Source organism: Cavia porcellus, unplaced genomic scaffold (genome assembly GCF_034190915.1).
Source record: "Cavia porcellus strain 051 isolate PalLab524CR breed Dunkin Hartley unplaced genomic scaffold, mCavPor4.1 scaffold_155, whole genome shotgun sequence".
Taxonomy (NCBI): Eukaryota; Metazoa; Chordata; class Mammalia; order Rodentia; family Caviidae; genus Cavia; species Cavia porcellus.
This window is the reverse complement of record NW_026947638.1, coordinates 94,023-107,344: the sequence shown is the minus strand read 5'-3', so window position 1 is coordinate 107,344 and position 13,322 is coordinate 94,023. Positions and strand designations below refer to the sequence as shown.

Below are 13,322 nucleotides of genomic sequence, written 5' to 3'. Positions count from 1 at the left end.
TTTCTTATGTACCACTATTTGAAATTAAATATGTGTCCATTTTCTCTGTCATTTAACTGTATCAATATTCGTGAACATGCAATTAGCTAATGGAAAATCTTCACTGTAGTTATTTATCACTCCTGGTTTGCTTAACACAGAGTGATTATAAACTGCTTCTCTATACTCTACTGTGTTTCTTACATTTTATAAACACTACTTATAAATTCTATGTTGACCTCTTATCAGAAACATGACTTACAAATGTTTTCTCACCCTGTAGACTTCATTCCCATCCTGTATCCTTTGATGTACAGAATTTATTAATTCTGACATGCATGCAGTCTATTTCCTTTAAAGGAAGATACCTATGATACACTGAGTACACACATATACATATAAATACACATGTATATAATTCTAGTTTAGTATACAGTGACTTAAAATATGTGAGTCTGTTTTTCTCAGGCACTTCTCAAAATGTTTTTAATGTTTTTTAATAAATTATCGAATCCTAGGACTAGAGTCATAAAAGCTACAGACATATGTGTACAGACTTTCAAAGAGTGAATTCCAGGGAACTTGTCCAAAGTTTTCTCTTTTTTTAATGTGTTTTTGAAACAGGGTCTTGCTATGTATGTTCAGGCTGGCTCTGTACTCACTATGTAACCCAAATTGGTCTCAAATTCCCAATCCTTCTGCCTTGGCCTCCCCAGTGCTGGAATTATAGGAGTGTGCCACCATGTCTGACTTCAAAGTCCTTTCTTATACAAGCTGGCAGCTTCCCTACCCCTTCCTTAAATCTGAGAAATTATTCCCAGTTAATATGAAAATATGCCCAGCAGGGATAATTCTTAAACAATAAATAATAATCAACAATAATAATAACAACAATAAACAACAATAAAATTGGAAAATCACTGCACTCCTAAACATATAAACTATTCTGTTTTAGAAGAGTAGAAAGAGATAGTATGAAGAAAAGGGTTAACAGTCTCTAATAGGTTCTTTCCCAAAGAGTAGAATTTTGGCATTTAGTTCACCGTGATATTCAATATGGGCATATGGTAGAGTTTTGTACATTTTGATGGCCACTTCACTAAAATATATTTAAGATAGAACTGTATATAAACAATTCAAAATAGGTTTCTTTTTTGTGAGCACTGGAATAATGAGTGACTATAAACTGCTTGTCTAGATTGTACTGTGTTTCTCACATTTTGTTAGGCTAAGATTGTAATGCTGTGTATATCTGATGCATTTTTCTCACCATGGTGACAAAATATCTGACACTCACAAAATAAAGGAAGGGAGGCTTATTCATAGGTCATGGTTGCAGCCCATGGTTGGCCCCTTCAAGAAAAAAACCCAAGGGCCTGAGGGCAGAGGGTGAACTGAGAAAAGCTGCTCTGGTCATGGCACCCAGGAAGCAGAAGGTGAGGGAAGACACAGGGAGACACAGGCTTCCACGTTATGGTCCAAGGCCTGTATCTTCCATCCGAACCTCTCTTCATGGCACATTCAGCTATGAATTTATCTCTACTAATGAGAATAACATTCCCATGACCCAATCACCTCCTCAAATCCCACCTCTGGAAAAATGAGTTTTATTGGAGTGGGGCAGATTCTAGATCTAAATCATGACAGTGAATCAAATTCAGAAAATAAAGATGATGGAAAGATTCATAGTTGTTACATGTGTTAATTTCTTCAATATAACTTCTTCACCTTATTTTGTGATTAGCCTCAGAGTTACTCAGACAATAACTTTGTGATAGTTTTTAAACATAAAGACACTGAAATTAAAAAGTCACTATCATTTTGTGCTGTGGCTTGTGTGCCTCTTGATGGTCCCCCAAGGGTCCACTGCGAATGAGCACTTGGTTCCCGGGTTGGGGTGTGAGGGTATGTGTGGAACCCTGAAGAGGGGGCACTCGGTGAGGATTCCCTAGATTATAGGGTGTGTCTCAGAGGCAGTTCTGGCACCCATTGGTTCATGTCATGGAGTAGCTGATAAATGCCTAGCCTAATAGCTGCTAATAGCTGCCATTATTCTTTATGCTACCTGTTCGAGGTGAAATCCCTTGTTTGCTCTCAGAAGACCTTCTACCCGTTGATCAGCTCTACCAGGTGATGCGATCAGGAAGCCACATTTGCCATGGAAACGTGCTCTTTGGACTTTGAAACTCAAAACAGTGAAGTGAAAAAAAAAACAATTCTTTTCTTTTTTTCTTTTGTCTTTTCCTTTTTTATCTGTACCAGGGATCAAACTCACAGCCGCCTGCTTGCAAGGCAGGTGCTTATGCCCCTGAGCTAAATCCCCAGCCCCAAAAACTTTTTTCTTAATAAACAGCCTGTGTCAGGTATTTTACCATAACACAAATCTAATAAAATTTACATTAAAATGCATGTAAAATGGACTTTTAATTAACATTTTACTTTATATTTATATTATGTTATTAAATCTAGGATGTAAACATCTGTAAGAATCTCTACTGAAACCTTGTGAGTGTGGAGGCAATGAAACTAATGAAAGAAGCTGATTATTTCTCCAAGAGTCTGTTATAAAATTGTTTCTTTTTTTACATTTTCCAGACGTATGAATGTGTGTTCACGCATGAATGTACACATGTATGTTTTAGTCTATTTTTTAAGATCATAAATATGGAATACATGGTCTTAAGTTTCTTCATTATGATTTTCATGGAACAAACACTCCAATATTGACTGGTAGACAAAAATTTAATTAAATATTTGGAAAATAAGTGGAATTTTCATAGTCAATATAATTCCTAACATGCCTGTAAACATCATGAATTCAAGGCATGCCTAGGCTTCATAGGGAAACCCTATCTCAAAGAGAAAGATAGAGAGAGGGATGGATGGAGAGAGAAACAGAGAGAGACAGACACAGAGAGAGAATGAATGAATGAATTTCCCAAAGAGAAATTTTTTTTCTGAAATCTAGAAGAAATTCCTTTTGGGGACTGCAGGATAATTAGGGCATCTTAATGAAATGAAAAAAGAATAATTATGTTGCTCATTACCATTGCAGCTTAGAAATGGAGCAGTGTTTTTCTAGCACAATGGAAGATGAACTGTAAGTATTACTTAGCTATTTCCACATTTGAAACTCTCCCTTCATGCTGGAAGGTTTATCTTAGATAGGACATGCAACTGTCTGTGTGGATGCACAATATAATGCAACTGTCTGTGTGGATGCACAATATAATCACAGTGAACACATGCATTTGATCAATCAATAGAGAGTAAGTGGCATTTGCCAGTGATCTTCTATGTTTTTCATCCCTCAGCTGTGTTATTCACTAGCATTCAACTTGTACTGTCAGTATTTTGTATCAATGTCAGAAAGTGGTCATCTTGTCTTTAGTAAATAGAATAATGAGAGTTAAAAGCTGAACAAGACAACAGCTATTGAGACAATTTTAGTCTCCAGAAGACAGACATTTTGTCATAGATTGATAGCTGTTGTACTTTGAAATGAATTATAAAAATCCATTTTCAGAGTATAAGAGTTGTGAATAACAATTAAACAGCTTTACTCTGTCAAGTCCCCAAGTAGTCAGTCACATCTGTGTTCCTTTTGCCCAAAGTACGATGTTGTTGTAAATTAAATACTGGTTTTATCAACTGATGCTTCTACCCAGCATTTTGTTTCCTTAAATGAAAAGCAATTAGAATATATTGCAATATGATGGTTGAGAAAGGAAGCCAGAAGTAGGAAGATGAGGCTGGCATTTCCTCTGCAGCACAGAACCAAGCATGCTTATCATGGCAGCACCTGCGGGAGTGGGAAGCATGAAGGTCTACATGACAATACTCTTGACCTCAGTCTTTGAACTTACACCTGAATCAATTCTGCGGCATTGAGTGTACCATGAAGTCTGGAGGAATACCAATGCGAGTGACTAAGTAACATTTCAGGGCTTCTTGCAAATATATTTTAATCATAAAAGCAGCTTAAATGTCCACTGAGGGATAAGTAAAGAAAATATGGCATAGTTACAAAATGATATTAATGAGGTATAAAGAAGAGTAAAATGTCATCTCTAAAAACAAACTGAACCTGGGATAATTATATAAAGTAAAATAAGCAAAACTCAGAAAGTCAAATTTTCAAGTTTTCTTTCATATGTAAAATCTAAAAAATAAAAAATTAGAAAGGAAACACAAGCTTATATGAAAGCATAAAGGAAGCTATTACAGGAAAAAATCAAGGAGGGGATGAAGAGAGGAACAGGGAATCCATGAGGGAGTGAGCTTGCTAAGTGTAGGTTACACACATGAATAAATATGTCAAAACTTCCCACCGTGTATAACTAATAGGACCCAATAAAACAAACATGCAAAGGAGGTAAGAAAAATGTTAAAGATACTATAATGTAAATACTATTTTTTGCCTAAAAATATCCCAGGATCTACATCCCAACACTTCTGATCTCATAAATAAATTCTATAAAGTTGCAGGATACAAAAATAAGTAGCATTTTTTCATATGCTAGCTATTCAAAAAAGAAATCAAGAAAATAATCCAATATAGAATAACTGAAAAAATATACTCAAGAATATGTTTACCCAAGGAGCTTGAAGCTCTTTTTACTTGAAAATATAAAACACTATTAAAAAAATTGGTGAATAAACAAAGAAATGGGAAGATGTCCTGCGTTTATGCATTGAAAACTCAATATTGGTAACATGGCCATGTTTATCCATCTGGGACTCTTCAGAGACCCTGCAATCACTATTGAAATTCTAATGATATTCAACGTAGGTCTATAACATATAATTTGAATTGTACATAATTCCATGAAAAATCTGGAATAGCCAAACTGATTATGAGCAAAAAGTATGTGTCTAGAAGCATCACACTGATGCTAGGTATACTTTAAAGCTATTATAATAAAAACTGACTAGCATAAAAACAAGAATACAGGCTAACTGAACAGAATATGGAGCTCAGAAATACATCTATGGAGAGTTTGCGTGGGATCCTGAGGCTGCCTTGGACAGATCTTTCCTATACATGATTTAGCGGCAGACGGGGTACTTTGGAGGAAGTTTTAAATTGCTGCTTTTTAAAAATGTAACCCTATCAGATGAATGCCCTTTAGTTTCCTCTCAGCATTGTAACTCAGCATGATGCACTCAAACATATGAACAACTCTGTAGGTGTCATTTTTCCCTGAAGACTGCTATCCTAGTGAGAATTCTGGTGGCTGTGGTAGGAGGTGTGCGTGAAGAGCTGCTCATGGTGAGACCAGTTTGGTGGATGATGAGACAGTTCCTGAGAAACACAGTGATAATCAGACGCTCACAGTGAAGGTTCATCGATGTTGAAAGAGGAGAGAAAATGGCGGCGTGCTAGGGGATCGAGCGAAGAATCTCTCCAGAGAATTCAAACTCAAAGCTAAAAAAAAAAAAAAAAAAAGACAGCATGGAGAGGACCAGACAAACCCATAGCGATTCTTATCAACCAAGACAGTACAGCTGGAGGATTTAAAGTCGTGCTGAGACCGGAGGCTGCAAATCCCGCGCCCTTAAATCAACGAACAGACTCGTGGACCCAACACGAAAAGCTGAGTTGCTTTTGGGGACTGCGGAAACTGAGACCCAGATTGAGACTCCAGGCGGCAGCCAGTTCTGCACCGCTGCACCAGAGCAGATGTACAGAGCTCTGGCATTTCGAATCTAAACGGTGCACAGAAATCTGACCAGTCAGCGCTGAGCCGCGAGGTGGGGAAAAGTGGACGGCTTGGTGTGTGGCGGTCCCGGAGCGGGGACTTGCACCGGACTCTGGTGAGTATAGAAAACCCCGCGGCGGCTGGGTTTGGCCAGAGAACAGCTGGCCCGCCACCACGGGGAAATCAATAACACAGAATCTGGTGCAGACATATTAGCCTGGCGGCTGAAACCGCAGCTTGGTGACATCACCAGGACCCCCTGTAGGGAGGGCTGGTGGAAGACATCTTGAGTCCTGGCAGAGTCTGATTGCTTGCTGGCTTCAGCTCCGCACGGAGAACTTAGTGGGAGCCATCTTGGTTTTGGGCAGATCTGCTTTTCTAGAGCTCCTATCACAGAGAGGTTTGGAAGAGAACGGCTGGGACCTGGGCAGAATCCTGTGCCATTACCCAGCTGCTTCTGATTCAGGGAGAACTGGCAGGAGCTGTTGGGGCTAGATCAGGCCTCTGCTTGGGGCCCAATGGGCAGATGCAGAATGGTCACAACTCAGTGACAACCAGAAAGTACAGCCTAATTTATGAACTAACTGACACAGAGGCTAGAGACTAGACTGTACCGCCCCTGCATCCCAGCCTACCCCAGATAACTGCAAATTGGGGAGGACAGCAAAAACTCAAGCCAGCACGCTTCTGAAAGGCCCTAAGCAATTCGGAGAGGGCCAGAGAACTCCAGGACAGTCTGAAAGAAACCAGAAACATGACAAGAGATAAAAATAAAAAAAAATCTCCAGCTGTTCAACAGGAGAAATTAAACCCAAGAGAACTAAACACTGAAGAGAACAAGCACAGTAACCATCCATTGCTCGACTCAGCATCAGCCGAAATTAAAAAGTATTTACATGATCTCATAGAGGAATTTAAAGATGTACTCCTGATCCAAGTGAGGCAAGATATAAAGAGATTAATTAAAGAAATGACAAGCCCTGCCCAAGAGAACACAGATGGAAGAACTGAGGAAATCAGAAAAGAAAGAGAAGCATCTGAAGAATTTAAGCATAACTTAGAATACATGAAACAGATCCAAAGAGAAAATCAGGAAATTAAAAACTCCATTGAATATTGGCAAAATGCCTTGACAGAAACTAAAGACAACCTTCTGAAACTTGAAGAGAGATTTAGGGCTTATGAACGTGAAAGAAAAAGCCTCTTAAAAATAACAAGGAACCAGAAAGAAGCAATTCTAAAACTGGAAGATGATAAAAAGATGCATAACCTAAGAATAAAGAATGTGAGTGAGGAAGCAGGAACATCCAAAAATGAAATACAAAAAATATTCACAGAGATATTAAAGCAAAATTTCCCATGTATAGCAAAAAGAAATGATATCCAGATAAAAGAAGCATACAGAACGCCAGCTACCTACAACCAAAACAGATCTACGCCTAGGCATATAATAATCGAGATCCCAGAAATCCACCAAAAAAACAGAATATTAAAAGCAGCCAGAGAAAAGATGCAGGTTACATATAACGGGAAATCTATCAAAATAACAGCAGACTTATCAACACAAACTCTTAAGTCAAGAAGGGAGTGGGGAGAAATATTCCAAGTCCTGAAGGAAAAAAATATGCAACCTAAGTTCATATATCCATCAAAACTCTCTCTAAAAATTAATGAAGAAATAAGATACTTTCAAGACAAGGAGGAACTGTGGGAGTTCATGGCCACCAATCCAACCCTACAGAGAGCGCTGAAGGACATTACAGAGAAAGAGAAGAAGAGATATCAGGATTACAGCTACAGTGGCAGAGAGGCCTCAGTGTACGGGGCAGACCATGGAATGAGGGAATAAGGTGGACAAATTATAGCAGAAAAGTGGAGTAGCAGACATGAGGCAGAGACGGTAAGCTAATCTTTGGTAGAGACAGCTCTGAAACTATATTTAAAAAAAAAAAAAGCAGAGGTCACTGCTAATGGTGTATAACGATTTAAAAGACACAGTAGTCCTAGTGCCATATTTAGATTGAATTAAATTTGTTCTGGTCTGTCCACTCATATCAGATTTGAGGACACAGACCTCTAGAACCAAAAATAGCAGGTTATACCATGGTAACCATCCTTACTTTCCTATTGACTTAAGCTGAAATCCTGTATTACTTACATTGTCTTACTATGACTGATCTTAATTGTATCTGAATCATAAGACTATTGGTTGGCCTTGACTGATCCTATTTGAAATCCGTATGCGTGTTAGAACCAACCCTAAAAGTAGAGGAAACTACTCTGAGCATGACAGGATGTAAAGGATATCCATACTGGTATGAATCAGTAACAGCTCTCAAATACTACAATGCAGTCAAAGATAAGTTTTTATAAAAATAGGTGATAGTATATTTAACTATAATAAGCCAGTGTTGCCGACAAATCTATTGAAAATAACAAGAGAAAACATAGTAGCTACGGAAGATCATTTATATTATAGTTTTGTAAGTCTTATCCATTGCATGTTTATCTAGGAAATTGTTTCGCTGTCTTGTTATGACTTGGTTTTCCCTATAATACAGAGAGGATAGGAACAAATACTCTGAGGAAGAGACCTGAAAAACCCGAGGCTTATTTTGTAGCATTATAATATAAATTCTAGCAACCTATTGCTTGCTGATTAAAATGACTCTGGACTGGTTTCTTCAGCTCAACTTCAGCATATGCAGAGATGGGGACGGCTATCACAAAGAGAATGAGAGATGCGAAAGTAGTTGGAAATGTCTTCCCTAATTTGGAACTTGAGGACCTAAAGAGACTCCATCATCCTGTAATGATTTGATTAGTTCTATAATATGCAATAAGTATAGAAAGTGGGTGAAGTTAGGGACAACTATTTGTAAGAGGCTAGAGACAGTTGGATAAGGTAGATCTCCGGTGGACTTGCTTTGAAATCTGTGTTTCTTTAAATTGTTTTTTATTTTTTTTTTTAATGTTCTGTTCTGTTTTGATATGATTAACCTTATCCTCTTAGAGATGTAAAACAAATAGGTGGGACTGATAATCATATTACGGAGCTTTTGTTCGGCCATAGAGCAGAATGGTTTGTAGGGTCACTTTTTTGAATGTCATTCTAAATACTTTAATTCTATAACCTAAACAGCCATTTTGAAGAAGACAATTTGTAACTTATCAACTGGCAATTTCTTACCTTTTGTTTGTCTGTAATTTAGTATTATTTTTCTACCCTTTTTTTCTTTAATCTCCATGTATTTTTTTTTCGTTTCCTTTTCTTTAAATAAAAAAAAAAAAAAAAAAAAGAAATACATCTATGCTTTTGCAAACAGTTGCTCCTTGCACATTTCCAAGAGCGCATAAAAGAATGGCTACCTCTGATGCCCGGAGTAGTAGATATCTACAAAGCAATGAAATTATGTGTTTTCCTTATGCAATAAATAAAAATAAATTTTAAATGAAGTTTTAAAGGTCTGAAAACGTAAAATTTTTAGAAATTTGAGGAAAAAGTTTGTGAATACTATGGAAAGCTGTAGTTATAGGTCACTGTATGATAGGGACCTGTTTAGCTGTATGTCTCCTAGAAAGCATATAATCCGTAGTTTAGACACTCATTGTTAGACTAAAAATTTTAAAGCACCAAAAATAAAACTAAGCAGTTTATTTAGAGTAAACAAAATATGAAGTGGGCAAAAATCATACATGTGATTAGAGTTTAACATCCAAAACTAGAAAATACTTCAGCTCAATAACCAACCAAACAAAAATAATGTGAATAAAATGATTAAATGAAGTTATAATATTCTCAATTGACAACATAAAAAAAATCTATCAGTTTTGTGAAAAATGCTCAATGTCATTAATCATCAGAAAAGTACAAATTGAAGACACAAGGAGATACTGATTCACAAATGTCAGCATGACTGTTATCAAGAATACCAAGGATAAGAAGTGTTCGAAAGAGGTGAAGAAGAGTAACATCTTGCACACTGTTATAAGGAATGTAAACTGATATCGAACACATGGTGGAAGTTTCTCAAAAAAATAAAATTAGACCTGCTATATGATCCAATAATTTTATTATTTGGTATGTGACTAGAAATTTAAACTGTTATGTGAAAGTGTGATCTGTATTCTCCTATGGATTACAGAATTCTTCAAAATACTCAAGACATGAAATGCACTTAGATGTTCACTGATAGAAAAATGGATAATGAAAATATTATTCATAAGTGCTGTGTATGTGGGTGTGCTTGTGTGTGACTGAACGCTTTTCAGTCTTACACAAGAAAGTATTCTGTCATTTATAATATATAAAAGAACTTTCACTTGTTAAGTGAAATTAGGCAAAGAAAAATGCTACATGATCTCATAAGGGTAGAATGATATTTAACAAAGGCTGATGCACAGGAAGTGGGGGTTCGTGGTTAATCGAAAAAGGGCTGTTAATGAAAAATCACAAACTTCATTTAGGTAGAATGTTAAGTTCTGTATATTCATTTTAAAAAATGGTGACTATTGATGATTTAACACATACTTAGAAATTGCTGAGAATGGATTTTTAAATACAATAATACCTCAGTATATGAATTCTTCTGTTTGCAAACAATTTGGTTTGCAAACAAAACATTTAGCAAACTTTGTTTCCACACACAAGTTTTACTTCCGTGGTTATACCCATGCAACCACAGTTATTTTCCCCAAAATTGTGAAACAAATAGATTATAAACCAAGGCACTACTGTATCTCACCACAAGAAATTTGTATTTTTGCCATATTAAATTCCTTTTCTTTTAATCTCGAAATGGGTCTACATCAAAAGCCACTATATTTTGGAAGTATAATTTTTTAACTTTCAATTTTCTGACCATAAGTTCCCCTCTTCCAATTATAATTAATTTACTTTCCTATCTTGAAATAACTTAGATTTATTTGAAACTATTCATGTATTTTATGGAGTAATTATTAACTATGTACCGTATATCCTCTTTTGATGGTTTATGTATTTATATGGCTTATTCTACATACTATTAATAAATTGCATCAAATTAAATATATTAATGGTATTAAAGCATTGTTTTAGCCTAGGAAAACTGCTCACATTTTTAACACTTCTGTTGTTTTTAATGGCTATCTGATTTCATTTTGGACTAGTAGAATGGAATACTTGAGACGTGGTAGATTAAACTTAACAGACATGTTTCAGCATATGGGTTCACAGGCTGTGAAGGCTACGGTCAAGGTGTAGGCACTTGTCAGCAGCCTTCTGTGGCATCTCCCACAAAGTAGGAACAAAGTGGTTGAAAAGATATAAGAATGGCCCTCACACTTTTGTAATGACAGAAATCCCAACCATGAGCATAAATCTCTAGACACAAACACCTAAAGCTTACCATTTAATTTCAGCAAGTCTTAGCAAAAGCTATAAACCATACCACGTAGTTTGTTTCATGTACCACTTAACATTTTACATATTAAATAAGCTAATATTTTCAAAACTCTAATTCAATGAAATTCACTCAAATTGCATAATTTTGTTGTTTTTGACTAAATATTCATCAATTTTAGCATGATTACATTTATTTTAATGTACTTTCCCTGTGTTAGCATTTAGTCTCAATTAATGCATTGTAAGTTTAATTTTATTATGTAAGGTGTTCTAAGCCTTACATCTCATTTATAAATTTCATATGCTATTTTGCTTTACCTTTAAAAAACATTTAATATGTATTCCAGAACACTGCTGAAGTAAATCACCTTGAGAACTTTAAATTTTAATTTTAAATATCTAAAAATTTTTAATTTTTTGCTTTTTTAATTTTTATAATTTTGAAGATTTTGTATCTCATAAATTTATGAGATAAAATGATCTTTGATGCTGGCATCTCAACGATTCTTACTGTGATGTTTTATTTCCTTGTTTCTCCACAGAAATATAATGAAAAAATAATAGGCCTCAAGCAATGCACAATTTACCTTACAAATCTGGAAATATTCTGAAGTCAAGGTTTCCTGAATCTCCTCTCTCAGAACTCCAGCTGTCCCTCCTGGATGCAAGGGACCACTACCAGTCCCACCGCTGTTACTGCTACTGCTGCTGCCACTGCCCAGTGAGGAGGCAGTCAAGCCATCCAAAACTTTTCGGAAATTAAACTTCTTCATTTTAAGAACTGTTGAGAAAGTCAAAGGAAAAGAGAAAGGGTTGACTAACTACATAGAATTATACCGGGTAAAATCATTTATTCTTCCATATTCGGGCAGTAATAGCCAGCCCCATTTTATGAGCATTGGCTGAAAAGTGGAAAAGAAGAAAGGCCTCGTTTTGTCAAATTTTAATTCTAAAATACATATCTTCATAAAATAAAGACCATTCCTAGAGCAACTGTATTCCTTCTTCATACATCAGATTTTCAAGGGCTTTATCCCCAGCTGTAACTATGCTTTGACAGCACTGGGGTCAAAATAAAAGGCAGTGTCGTCATTAGTATTATATCATTATTATTATACAATCAAACCAGAATCAAAAGAACAAGACCCTCCGCGTCTCTCTTCAAGCCGGGATTTCCTTCTAAAGGTTCAGCTAGAATAATTTTTATTTCCAGAAAAACGTTGTGGGGGGGGGGTTGCTGCAATTTACTCTGCCACCATCTTCCAGGCGACCCCCCCCAACCCTCTGTCATCTTCAACCCTGCCTTTTTTCTCGGCAAGAAATTTGGGAGGCAAAGACGCCTTTTATTCCACTCCCCATTCCCAACAGTCGGAGCCCAAAACTTCTGCGGCTGACAGCACCACAGCCGACGGGAGGGACGCGCGGCGACGCCGGCCGCCTCCGCGCTGCCCCGCACCCTCATCCCGGCCCCTCCCGCCCGCGCCTCTAGACCCCCACCCCACCTCCTCCCACCCCAGGCAACCAGCCGCTCGCAGCCCCCGCGGCGTCCGCCCGCCCGCCCCGGCGCTCTCCGCAGCACGACAGCGGCCCTCAGGGGACGCGAGGCGGTGGCGGCTGCGGCGCAAGTCCCGCCTGAGCCGGCCGGGCGCGCGGAGTCAGGCTCCCGCCGTCGCTCCCCGGGGCCGAGCACCCAACGCGCGAGCACACAAGCACCCTCAGCAGACCGACGCGCTCCGGGCCGAGCGCACACACACGCGCGCCCACGGGCCCCTACAGACCCTGCGCGGGCGCCCACACGCATGCCAGCAGGTGTGAAGGAAGCGCGGCTGGACGGCGAGCGCTGCGTCCCGGACGAACGTCTAAGGACCCGGATTTAGGCGCCCGCCTCACCGCCGCTAGCCGCCTACCAATCCGGGAAGAGAAGGTCGCGGAGGGCGGCGGGCTTACAGGCGTGGGTGCGCCCGCCTAGGGCAGCTCCGCCGGTGTCTCTGGTCTTGGCGCCGGGCGCTCTCCAGTATTAGAAGAGTGTCCATCATTTTGCTTATAAATTCTGTGTTTTATAAGAATTCAAGCCTCTGGCAATGCCTTTGGAATATCTTTTAAGAAATTATCAATGGTTTATTTTGACCAAATTTCCTAAAGTGAGTTCGTTGGAATTGTAATTCCTCCATGATAGATTGTGAATGTCAACTTTCAGTCTCCCAAAATTGCCTCTTAATTGCCTTCTACCTCTTGCAATACATTAGAAATTACATTCC

General features: G+C 38.1%; 1 protein-coding gene across 15 annotated transcripts in view; it reads right to left on the bottom strand.

Moving 5' to 3' along the window:
* Positions 1-13,019, bottom strand: part of LOC101789162 (histone H1.8-like) — a 109,595-nt gene extending 96,576 nt beyond the window's left edge. For 13 of the 15 annotated variants that reach the window (XR_010046123.1, XR_010046120.1, XR_010046124.1 and 10 more), the window contains exons 1-2: positions 12,843-12,984; positions 11,652-11,845 (exon numbers count right to left, since the gene is read on the bottom strand). The gene's annotated coding sequence lies outside the window, so the exon portion shown is untranslated. Of the gene's footprint in view, positions 1-11,651; positions 11,846-12,842 lie in introns of all 15 variants that reach the window. The other 2 variants (XR_010046112.1, XR_010046125.1) reach the window with 2 other exon arrangements.
* Positions 13,020-13,322: the final 303 nt, after the last annotated feature.